General features: G+C 47.5%; 1 long non-coding RNA gene across 1 annotated transcript in view; it reads right to left on the bottom strand.

Moving 5' to 3' along the window:
* The window catches only part of LOC102166957 (uncharacterized), a 173,679-nt gene extending 167,110 nt beyond the window's left edge, over positions 1-6,569 (bottom strand). Inside the window, exon 1 of the long non-coding RNA XR_014808622.1 lies at positions 6,418-6,569. This is a non-coding gene — a long non-coding RNA (uncharacterized LOC102166957). The remainder of the gene's footprint in view (positions 1-6,417) is intronic.
* Positions 6,570-12,925: the final 6,356 nt, after the last annotated feature.

Genomic DNA, 12,925 nt, shown 5'->3' with positions numbered 1-12,925 from the left:
CATTGTACTGTTTGGTGCCTGAGCTCGAACAGTCGGCAACACCTTAAGTCTATTAATCCATGCTCAGCTAAGCTAATCTGGAGCCTACTTGGAGATGACTCAATCTATAATGTAGTCATGGCAGCCCCTGCATTTTTAATACTTTTCTTTATAGTTTTACCCATTATGATTGGAGGTTTTGGAAATTGTCTTGTCCCACAAATACCTGGGGCAGCTGATGTAGCATTTCCCCAAATAAATAATAGTAGCTTTTGACTACTTCTCCCTCAATCTTACTCCTACTCATATCATCAATAGTAGAGCTGGTTCTGTACTGGTTGAAATGTACATCCACCTGAAGCCAGAAATATGGGACATGCAGAAGCCTCTGTAGACATAAGCATTTTTTCCTTGCTTTTAGCAGATGTTCCCTCAAATCTCGATGCTATTACTTTTATGACTACAGTCTTTAATATGAAACCACCAGCCATTATTCCAATACCAGACACCATTATTTGTTTGATCTGCCCCAATTATAGCTGTATTACTATAATTATCACTCTCAGTCCTAGCAGCCAGAATTACCATACTGTTAGATCAAAATATAAATACTTTATTTGACTCTGCAGGAGGAGACCCATTCCTATACCAACATCTATTTTGATTCTCTGGTCACCCTGAAGTCTATATTCATAGCCTACCAGGGCTTGTAATAGTCTCATGTATCATTACATACTATTTAGTACAAAAACCACCTTTCAGATATATCAGAATGGCTTGAATCATGTCCATTGGTTTTTTAGGGTCTGTCTTGTGGGGCCATCATACATTTGCCACAGGGAGAGATGTCAGCCCATGAGCTTACTTTACATCAGCTGCCATAACTATTGCCATTCTTACAGGAGTAAAGATATTCAGCTGATTAGTAGCTCTTCAGAGAGGGAGTAGAACATGATCTCCCACTACATCATGAGCTTTAGGCTTTTTCTTTTTATAACAGGTGGTTTGACAGGAATTATCTTAGCCAGTGCATTCAGGGACATTGTTCTACATATGATGTAGTAGCACACTTCCATTACGCAATGTCAGTGGAGCCATCTTCACTATTATAGGAGTCCCCATATGCTGATTTTCACCGTTCTCAGGCATATGCTTAACTAAACATGAGCCAAACTTCACTTCACAATGTCATTTGTAGGAGTAAATAGGACCTTCTTCCCACAGCACTTTCTTGGCCTTTCAGGGATGTCATGACATGACTCCAACTCCCCTGACACACACACAACATGAAATGCTTCCCCTCTAGGCTCATTCACTCAGTAACAGCAGTAATGGTACTTATGTTCATACTTTGAGAGGTATTTGCATCCCAGGGAGAAGTTTCATCAGTGGAAACTCCTACTGTTAATATAGAATCGTTACATTCTCCATGTCAGAGGTTTGAAAAGTCTACCTATGTACATTTACATTAAGGAGCAAAGAGGGAGTTCCGCTGTGGCTCAGAAGGTTGAGAATCTGGCATTCTCACTGCTGTGGCTTGTGGTACAGATTCAACCCTGCCCAGGAACTTCCACATGCTACAAGGGTGGCCTAAATAAATAAGTGGAAAGAAGGAAGGAATTGAATCCTTGTCAACGATGTCATCCAATACCATGACTGTTATGTCTTTCTCCACGAGTGTGAATTCATGTAAAAAGTACATAACTTTGTCAAAACTAAATCATAGGCAAAAATCCACACAGGCTCTCAAGAGGCAACATCTTCTAATGTGGAATAAATTTTTCATGACCACACATTAGTAGACATTTTGGGGAGTTCCCTTGTAACACAGTGGGCTAATGATCTGGAGTTGCTACTGCAGTGGCTTGGGTTGCTTCTGTGTTGTGGGTTCTATCCCTGATCCAGGAATTTCCACATGCCACTGGTGGGGCCAAAAAATAATTATTTTTGGGTAACTTCTCTAGTTTTCTATATTATTTCACTAATATTGACAACTGAACGGATTCATACATGTACATTAGATGCACAAGTAGATAATATGAACCACTTACCAGCCAACATCCTCAAATTTTTTTTCAGTCTCTCCATGGCATATGCATTTCCAGGGCCAGGGATCAAATCTGTAGGCCACAATTGCAACCTACACCACAGCTGTTAAAACACCAGATCCTTTAACCACTATGCTGGGCAGGGGATCTAAACTGAACTGCAGAAATGCCACCAATCCTGTTGCACCATTGAAAGAACTCCCACCATTCTAATCTTAATTGCCTGATTATCATTGTAAGTCCTGTACATGATACATGAAATCAGTAACCCTTCCCTAAAACTACAGGTCATCAGTGATACTGAATCTATGAATACACAGATTATAAGGATATAAATTTTGACTCCTTTGTAACCCCCACATCAGATCTAAAACCAGAAGTTTAGACTAACAGAAGTCAGCAATTGAGTAGTATAGACAGTCATCAAGTATTAATTTCCTCTGAAAATGTTTTACACGCATGAACCGTTCCCTCCTCAGGCCTGAAAAGAGCTGCCGTAACACGATGCCTAAATTAAAGGACCCTGATATCGACCAGGCCAGTGCTGTGGCCAGTGCTCAGTAGAAGTCATTTTCATGTTCAAGATGGGACAGAGGGTGACAGCGGAGAGGTGGGTGAATCCAGAGCCCATGGTGAACATGCCTTCTGAAGTCCAGGGAAGGAATGGGGCCTCTGGGGCCCCAGGCCACCCTCAATGCCCTTCTAAGTTGGGTAATGGGAACATTCCATGTGGGTGACAAGGTGGCCTGAGAAAGTGTCATGATGCTGACACTGTGTCCTGTGTGAACGCCATGCTCTTGGTATCACACCCCATACTCTACGAGTCCCCCCTGCAGGGTCCTTTCTGCCTCAGGACAGAGACCACCTGGCAAGCAGCAAACAGCAGAGGATTCTGTTCTAATGGGAGCCCTGAAGGTGACAACTCATGGACAGAAGTGGCCCGTGGTGTTGGGGCTGCCAGAGGGGGTGGGGAGTGAGACTTTCATGGTTGTGGAACCTTGGGTTTAAAAGCTGAACTATTCTATGGATAGTGTGAGAGCTCCACACAAAGGTGAATGTACCCGATGCCTTAAAAACATGAACTTAAAATAGTGATGATGGTGTGACGTGTGCTACAGTTCACTTAGATTTAAAAATGATGCCTTGGGAGCGCCTGTCATGGCTCAGTGGCTATGAACGTGACTAGTATCCATGAGAGTGCGGGTTCAATCCCAGGCCTCGCTCAGTGGGTTTGTGAACAGGCATTGCTGGGGATGTCATGTAGGGTGGCTGCAGCAGCTCTGATTCCACCCCTAGCCTGAGAACCTCCATATCCTGCAGGTGCAGTCCTTAAAAAGCTAAAACAAAACAAAGAAACCCCTGATGTCTTACTCAGATTCCAATTTGAATCCTTTTTATCACAAATATGGGAGGCCCTCATGGTACTTTCATGTGGCACATGGGGATCATTCTTAGGGGGGCTAGTCTGTGCTCCTGGAGCTCCATCCAGGGGAACCCAGGCAGCAGTGACACAAATGGCTTAGACATGTGATAGACTATGATATTAGCAGGATAACACCAAGGGTTGTCACTCAGTCAAAATTTGAGCCACAACCACTCAAGGGTGCTTGTTCTCATTTGATATGACAAGAGAAAGAGAAGAAAGGGGACCACAGGTTCCTCAGAGCAACACCCTCAATTCAGATGTTTGAAACTTCAGGGAGGACAAGAAACACTGGAGGCAGAGAGAAGACATGGGGTCTCCCCTGAAGCAGAGCCTGACCCACATGGATGGGGTGAGACCCACACAATCCCCAGACCCAGCACCAGGGTGACCTCACCTCTCCAGATCCTGCACCTGGGGTCACAGATCCCCTTGGCCAGGACGCTAGGGCTGTGCTGAGTGGGGCCCCAACATGGGAATGAGTCAGGTCCTGGGACCTGCTAAGACTGCAGAAGGAGTGTAGGGTCTGTCTCCGCTCTTTTCAGTTTGTCCCAGAGAAGTCAGTCTCCACCTCTTTTCCCCTTGGTTCTGGGCTATTTTAATTGCTTTTAGCCATTTATGCTAAAGTTTAACACAATACCTAGGTTCTAGCAGGCTCAGGCATTTGTCTTGCTGAAGTGCTGAGAAAACTCCCTGGAAGGCAGGGCTGACACAGGAGGTAAAGGACCGGGTGCTGCTGAGCAAGGATAGGCAACTAGAAGGAGACCCCAGAGGCAACTTCCCCTGCTGCTGGTTGGCCTTACACCCAGACTCACGTGCCCAGCAATCAACTCACCAGGCAAACCTGCCTCCCTCCTCACCCTGTGAATCCTGTTTATGTTTTTAATGGCTGCACCCACAGTATATGGAAGTTCCTGGGCCAGGGATTGAATATGAGCTGCAGCTTAGACTTATGTTGCAGCTGCAGCAATGCCAGATCTTTTAATCCACTGTGCCAGGCTGGAGATGGAACCTGCACCACCACAGAGACCAGATCTGCTGCATACTCTTTGTTTTGAGGGCCAAACATGCAGCATATGGAAGTTCCTAGGCTAGGGGTCGATTGGTGCTATGGCTGCCAGCCTATGCCACAGCCACAGCAATGCCAAATCCAAGCCACATCAGTAACATACACCACAGCTCGGGCCAATGCTGGATCCTTAACCCCCTGAGTGGGGCCAGGGATTGAACCTGCATCCTCATGGATACAAATCAGGTTCATTTCCACTGAGCCACAATGGGAACTCCCTGCAGTCAGATCATGAACCCACTGTGCCACAGCAGGAGCTCCCTGGTGAATTGGTTTAATTATGAGGGAGCTCACCTGAGGCGCCTCCACCAGCCCCAGGGAAGGTGAACCTTCAGGGGTAAGGACTAGGCTCCCCCTGCCCCCCGTAGCCATGACCCCCAGGCAGGGCAGAGAACCAACCTTAGAGCAGAGGCTGTGACCAGACAAGTCCACCTCAGCTCCAGATCTGACATTTAAGCACAGACATTTGGACAGAGGCACAGAACTTCCCAGGACTGCGACCAGTCTGGGTCTCTACCCACGAACCTACGACCCCCTCAAAGCTCTCAGGATTGAAGCTGGATCTCTACCCAGGTCCCCACATCCTAGTGTGGGCCGAACTTGGTCATGTCTAAAAACGCACAGTGTAGACAGGGCACGGAGGGGTCTAAATCTACCATGCAGACAACTCAGTTTTCAAGTAGTTTGGAGCTGCTCTTCTGTAGGTTACATGTCACACAGGTGGGGTCTTTCACCTCTGGACAGGGATTTGCCCTTGGTGGGGAGTAGGATGTCCATTTCTTGGAGAATAAATCAACTTAAGGGTCCACATTTCACCTACATCAGTGAACTGCACAAAATGTTTGTCATTAAGCATTTCAACATGCAAAACAAAAACATTACCAATTTCTCTGGCCAGGGTCAGGACTCAGAAGCAGCCCAGGCTCCCACAAGGGCAGACCAGAAGAGGCCCAATTCCACTATCCCAGGTCCCCGCTAGATCATCCATCCAGCTGACAACTAAAATGACCCATACACATACACTAGATGCACAAGTAGGGCAACTTGAACCATTTGCTAAGCCGCCGTTATAATCTTAACTGTCCTATCATCATTGCAAATTCTTTACATGACACATAAATCAATAATTCTTCCCTAACCATCACACTATCTGTCATCAATGATACTGAAGCCACAAATACAGATTGTGAAAACTTAAATTTTGACTCCTCTATGATACCCACATCAGATCTAAAACCAGGAGGATTATGACTGAAAGAAATCAACAACCAAGGTCTGCAGTCATCAAATATATCCTCTGAAAATGTTTTACCCTCCTGAGCTGCTCCCCTTTTATGCCCAAAAACAGAGGCTACCCGAGGACACCTAGATGACAGGGCCCTGATGTCCGCAGGGCCAGGCCTGTGCTGTGCACAGTGACCAGCAGAAGTGCACCTGCTGCCCCCTCAGGGGGATTACCTGCCATGGCAGTTTCCACGGCCCTCCTCTGAGGGGACCAGCTCACAGGGCCTCTGCTTATAGGAAGATTCATTTTGTGAGCCTTCCCTTCAGTGGGATTCATCCTTCAAATTCTTTCTTTCATGGAATTTGCCTTACAATCCTGTGTTGGGGTCACGCAGCAGGCATTTCCCCCTGAAGCGGGTTTAGGCTCATGTCAGAAGATCGCACTCACCATCTGCTCGTCCACTCCCAGCTCAGACCCAGAAAGACCCCCCTTGGTCTCTCCCCTCCCTCCTGGCCTCTCCCTCCCATGTCCCCTGAGGGTCACCAGGAGCTCCCGCCTGGGGTGGGCTGTCCACTCTGTCCTAAGGAAGCCTCCATGTCATCAGGTGAAAAAAGCAAGAGGTACTGATGGGGCCTCCCTCATGTGGCACAGTGACCAGCACTCACCTACTGACCTTGTCACTCTGGATGAGTCTGGGTGGGGGTCCAAGAACGTGTAGCACTTTCTGGTTCTCATTTCATTCCAGCAATGCCCCCAGGAGAATCACACTAAACAACTCTGTGCCAAATGCAAAGGATGCTTGTTCACAAGCCCCTCCCAGTTCCCAGGGCTTATGAAGGCAGGCCCTGCCCAGAATATGGAGCTCACCTGGGCAATCACCCATAAGCCCCTGGGGCTCATGAGGGCAGGTCATGCCTTGGATATGGAGCTCACCTGGGCAATCACCCATCATCACCCGGGGCTCACAAGGGCAGGCTCCTCCCAGGATATGGAGCTCACCTGGGCAGGCACCCTGACAGTGATCAGCACACAGGAACCATATACAGAGACTTCACTGCAGACCCCTCCCCCAGCCCCCCTTGTTAGAGCGGACCCTGAGCACCTTAGAGCAGTATCTGAACTAACAGCAGCTCCTGGGCAGGTCTGTGCCCCTGGACATTTCTCCGTGCAGCCTCCCTCCAATGGGTCTTCCAGAGGCTTCCAATGCACCAGGATACCCGGCCCCTGTTTCCACCCACCTCCCCTCTTCTCCCTACTTACAGGATTCCTCTCATGAGGAGAGTCTTCTTGAAATAGTCTCCCACTCATGAGCCAGTTAAAATTAGAAAATGAGCTAGAACTGCAGCCCCACGTCTACCTTGACCCTCGGGACTCCACATGTTCTTTGTACAGAACCTGAGGAGAAAGGCACATTTCCCACAACCATAGGCACCTGATGGGTTAGGGTTTAGGGTTGGGGTTAGGTTTAGGGGTTAGGGTTTAGGGTTAGGGGTCAGGGTTTGGGTTCTGGTTGGGCTTTGGGATCAGGTTCAGTGTTAGGGTTTGGCTTGGGGTGAGAGGTCAGGGTTAGAGGCTTAGGGTTTGTGTTTGGGGGTTAGGATTAGAGGGTTAGGGTTAGAATTAGAGTTAGGTTGGGCTCACTGCTCTGAAAGACTTTGAGAGAGATATAGCCCATATTGGCAGGTGCTTCTCAGTAATAAAGAAAGAGGGGGAAGGAAAGCTGACCCGCATATTGCCCAAGGCCAATAGAGCCCTGGGGGCTGCTGAACCAGAGAGGAGGAAAGCCTGAGAGTTGCTGTTAGAGCAGATGTCCCCAAGATAGAGCCAGAGTACCTTCTTGACCCCTGCGCAGCTTCAAAGCTGTGAATGCAGGCTCAGAGGTGAGGTTGATGGTGGTTTTGGTAGAACCTCCAGCAAGCACCCAGAGGTTTGGCATGGCTTTCCAGGCTCTGGTGACTCTGCTCCAAGATGCCTCATGTCAGGCAGAAGAAAACAAGTGTCCCTTCAGCATTGGATGTGGATTTGCAGCCTGGTTGGTTGGCAGATCATTTAGAATGCTTGAGCGTTTCACTGGGTTTCAGATTGCCTTGTGTTCTTCCAGAGGCAGGAGCTGGGACCCACACACTATCTGTTTTGATTCACATGCTGGAAATTTTCAAGCCCCTGATTGTCAAGGGTTTAGGTATCTGGATAGGGGCTGGTGCTGATGAATGGATGGTGGAATTTGGTGTTATTTTGGCTGTTGGCTGTGCTAATCCTTATGCTTTTTTCATTCAAGAGACCTAGTGAAACTTCCCCCCTTGCCTTTCCACAGAAGCCTCTGTTTCAGTACCACACCAGGCTATGGAAGCCTAATCAAACCCAGGTCTGGTGAATTAGGAAAAGTTTATTGATATCAAGAAAGCTCTCATGGAGTTTCCTCGTGGCTGCCTGGTTAAGAGCTTGTCTCTGTCACTGCTGGGACTGTGATAAGAGCTGTATTTGGAGATCACAACCTGGCCAGACAAGTCCCCAGTGTCACAGCTGGCACCTCAATAAATGAATAAATAAAAATAGTCAAAAGAAAGAGAGCAATTGATCAAAAAGTTGATAACTACATATATACAATCCTACAGAGCAGCCAAGTGAATTGATAGATAAATCAATACAAAAGGTTCTCCTGGGAGTTCCCATCATGGCTCAGTGGTTAACAAATCCAACTAGGAACTATGAGGTTGCAGGTTTGATCCCTGGTCTCACTCACTGGGTTAAGGATCTGGCATTGCCATGAGCTTTAGTGTAGGTTGCAGAGGCAGCTTGGATCCCACCTTGCTGTGGCTCTGTCTTAGACCAGCGGCCACAACTCCGATTAGACCCCTAGCCTGGGAACTGCCATATGCCATGGGAGCAACCCAAGAAATGGCAAAGAGACAAAAAAAGACAAAAAAAGGGGCTCTCCTGATGTTATGCTTGTGGAGGCAGAGGATTTTAAGTACAAGGCTGGGGTAGTAACAGCTGTGGCATGGTTTCAAATCCAGGCCAGACAATGTCAGCATTCCCCAAGGGGAACCAAAAAAAAAAAGAGGAAATAAATAAATAAAGCTGTCAATAAATCATTGAATTAATATACCAGAGATAATTATTACTGGTAATTAATATCTGAAGAAAGAAATAAGGCTGCCATGGCACAATGGGTTGAGCGGCAGAGGGAATTCACATAACAGCCTTGGTTAAGTATAGCTGAGTGCTCCGAAATTTTTTGAGAGAAATACCCCACATCTTAGGGTACTTCATGGCACTTAGATGGAAAGGAAATATAGAGTCAAAGCCTCAGGCTTGCCCAAGGCCAGTGCAGCCCCCAGGAGAGATGAGGCAACAGGTGGAAGGCAGGCCTGAGAGGTGCTGTTAGGGCCCATGTCCACAAGATGGTGCCAGAGTACCTCCTGGACCCATGGGCAGCTCCAAGGCTGCAGGCTCCAGGCTCAGAGAAGGGGTGAATGATGCATTTGGCTGAAGCCCCAGCAAGCACCCAGAGATTCAGGGTTGTCTTCAGGGCACCTGGGACTCTCTGGGCCAAGATGCCTCCTGTCAGGCGAGGACACAGGTGCCCTTTCAGCATTGGATGTGGATTTGCAGCCTGGTCGGGTGTCACAGCGGTAAGAAAGCTTGGCAGGTTCAATGGGATCAGACAGCCTGTTGTTTCTCAAGAGGCAGGAGTCTGGACTAGGATACCATGGCTTGTGAAGTCGGAGCTGGCAATTTTGAAGCCCCAGGCTGAGCGGAGTTTTGTGATCTGGATCAAGTGCCTGCAGGAGGTGAATGGAGGATGGACTGGTGAGCAGCTGCTCTAAATCGTGTGCCTTTTCTCTCAAGAGGTCTCCTGAAACTCTGTTCCTTTCTTTCTGTATGAGCCTCTTTTTTTCTCTCTATACACCTGGTAGGAATATCTGATCGAAAGCCGGGTCTGGGGAATTAAGGCAGGTATATTGATATAAAGAAATCTCTCCCAGAGATCCCTCCTGGCTCCCTGGGTAAAGGATCTGCCTTTGTCCCTGCAGTGGGATTGATAACTTCTCTTCCTTGAAATCCGTCGATGGGCAGACAACACACTTTGCTTCAGCTGGGGTCAAGAAAGAAAGAAAAGAAGAAACAAAGAGAAAGAAAGACAGGTATGCATGAATGGATAATGTAACATTCTTAAAAACATAAGTGCACAAATATATGAGCAATCGAATAAGGCTGGGTATGGAGCTGAGGTTTTGAATGGATTGTTCTGGTGTAGGTTGGCCTCAGTGCCTTGGAAGACATTCAGCGAGACAGCTTACTTAGTGGAGCAGTTCTCGGTATTTAAAGAAAGAGAGGGAAGGAAAACCAACGGGCATATTGCCCAAGGGCAATGCAGAGAAGGGCGGAAATCCTGAGAGTTGCTGTTAGAGCAGATGTCCACAAGATGGCACCAGAGTACCTTCTGGACCCTGTGCAGCTCCAAGGCGCTCACCTATCCAGGCTCAGAGGTGGAGTTGTTGGTGGGTTTGCTCAAACCCCAGCAAATATCCAGAGGTTTGGTATTGTTCTCCAGGCTCTGGTGACTCTCTGCACAAAGATGCCTCTTGCCAGAAGAGGAAACCAGTGCCCCTTCAGCACTGGGTGTGGATTTGCAGCCTGATCAGGTGGCAGAGCATTTAGAATGCTTAAGGGTTTCACTGGGTTTCCGATTGGCTTGTGTCCCTCCAGAGGCAGGAGCCGGGACCCACACAACATCTGTTTTGAATCCTGAGCTGGCCATTTTCAAGCCCCTGACTGTCCAGCGTTTAGGTATCTGGATAGAGGCTGGTCCTGATGTATGGAGGGTGGAATTTGGTGACATTTTAGTGGGCAGCTGTGCTAATCCTGGTGCTTTTTTTGATCAAGAGACCTAGTGAAATTACCTTCTTGACTTTCCATACAAGACTCTCTGTTAAGTCCCGCTCCAGGGTATGGACACATGACCAAAACCAGGGCTGATGAATTATGCAGGGCTGATTGATATCAAGAAAGCACTTGTTGAGTTCCCTTGTGGCCACCTGGCTTGAGTCTGTCTCTGTCGCTGCTGGGGCTGTGGTAAGAGCTGTGTTGGGAAATCAAAACCTGGCAAGACAACTCCCCAGTGTCACAGGTGGCACCCAAATAAATGAATAAATAAAAGTATCTAGTCAAAAGAAGGAGATCAATTGATGAAGAAGTCTAAAAATACATAATGCATTTCTATATAGTAGCTAGTGAATTGATAGATAAAGCAATTCAAAAGGCTATCCTGACATTATACTTGTGGTGGCAGAGGGTTTTAAGTACGAGCCTGGGGTAATAAAAACTGCAGCATGGATTGAATTCCTGGCCACATTATATATGTATGCAACAGGGGGATACAAAAAAATACATAGTAAATATATAAAGATGGAAATAATCCATAAATCCGTACACCACAGCTAATTATTTCAGGTAATTACTATATGAAGAAAGTAACAAGGCTTCCATGGCTCACTGGGTGGGTCAGTAGAGGGTATTCACAGTATCAACTTGGGTAAGTTAGGCTGAGCGGCCTGAAAGGTTTTGATAGAGAAATACTGCACTTCTTGGGGCACTTCATGGCACTTAGAGAGGGAGGAAATATAAAGTCAAATCCACAGGCCAGCCCAAGGCCAGTGCAGCCCCCAGGAGAGCTCAGCCAGACAGGAGGATGGAAGGCCTGAGGGTTGCTATTAGGGTGCCAAATGTACCTTCTGGTCCCATGTGCAGCTCCAAGGCTTCAGGCTCCAGGCTCAGACATGGGGTTGATGATGCTTTTGGGGGATGCCCCAGGAAGAATCCGGACATTTGGGGTTGTTTTCAGGGCACCTGGGACTCTTTGGGCCAAGATGCCTCCAGAGGAAACAGGGGTCCCTTCAGCACTGAATGTGGATTTGCAGACTGGTCGGGTGTCACAGTGGTAAGAAAGCTTGGCAGGTTCGGTGGGGTCGGACCACCTGCTGAGGCAGGAGTCTTCACCAGGCCACTATCACTTGTGAAGCCAGAGCTGGAAATTTTGCAACCAGATGCAGAGCTGGGTTTTGTGGTCTGGATAAAGTGCCTGTGGGTGGTGAATGGAAGGTGGTACAACAGTGATATTTTGATAGAAGCTGCACTAACCCCTGTGCTTTTTCCCTCAAGAGGTCTCCTGAAATTCCGTTCTTTTCCTTCCAGTCTCTAGACACCTGGTAGGAAGACCTGATCAAAAGCCAGGTCTGGGGAATTAAGGCCAGTAGATTGATATAAAGAAAGCTCTCCCAGTGATTCCTTCTGTCTGCCTGGGTAAAGGATCTGATTTGTCCCTGAGGTGGGATTGGTGACATCTGTGGCTTGAAATCTGTCCATGGGCAGAGAACTCACTCATGGTTCAGTTGGGGTCAATAAAGTAAGAATGAGAGAGAGAGAGAGGGAGAAAGAAAAAAGAAAGAAAGAAAGAAAGAAAGAAAGAAAGAAAGAAAGAAAGAAAAAGACATGTATGTATGAATGAACAAAAGTCAGAAAGGTAAGAAAACAAATCAATACATATATACACACCAACATCCATAAATACCTAAGTGCATAAATATATGAAAAAGTGAAGGAGGCATAACATAATGGTTATGGAGCTGAGGGTTTGAGTGGATTGGAGTGGGGTAGGTTGGCCTCAGTGCTCTGGAAGACTTAGAGAGACATAGCCCACTTAGTCAAGCACTGCTTGGTATTTAAAAAATAGGGGGAAGGAAAGCCAACTGGCATATTGCCCAAGGCCAATGCAGCCCTGGGGGCTGCTGAGCCAGAGGGAGGAGAAAAACCTGAGGGTTGCTGTTAGAGCAGATGTCCACAAGATGGTGCCAGAGTACCTTCTAACCCCTGTACAGCCCCAAGGCTGCATATCCAGGCTCAGAAGTGGGGTTGATGGTGGGTATGGCAGAACCCCCAGCAAGCACCGGGAGGTTTGGCATTGTTCTCTGGGGTCCTGTGACTCTCTGCTCCAAGAAGCCTGATGTCACACAGAGGACACAGGTGTTCCTTTAGCACTGGATGTGGATTTGCAGCCTGGTCTGGTGGCAGTGTTTAGAATTCTTGAGGGTTTTGAAGGGTTTCAGATTGCCTTGTATTCCTCCAGAGGCAGGAGCCAGGACCCACACAGCATCTGCTTTGAATCAGGTTTCTGCTGT

Source organism: Sus scrofa, chromosome 6 (assembly GCF_054392235.1).
Source record: "Sus scrofa isolate SSC_HxYL_T2T_F1_AM1 chromosome 6, Sscrofa_HxYL_maternal_Yorkshire_Landrace_v2.0, whole genome shotgun sequence".
Lineage (NCBI taxonomy): Eukaryota > Metazoa > Chordata > Mammalia > Artiodactyla > Suidae > Sus > Sus scrofa.
Note: the sequence above shows the minus strand (reverse complement) of the source record. Positions and strands in the feature narration are given on the sequence as shown.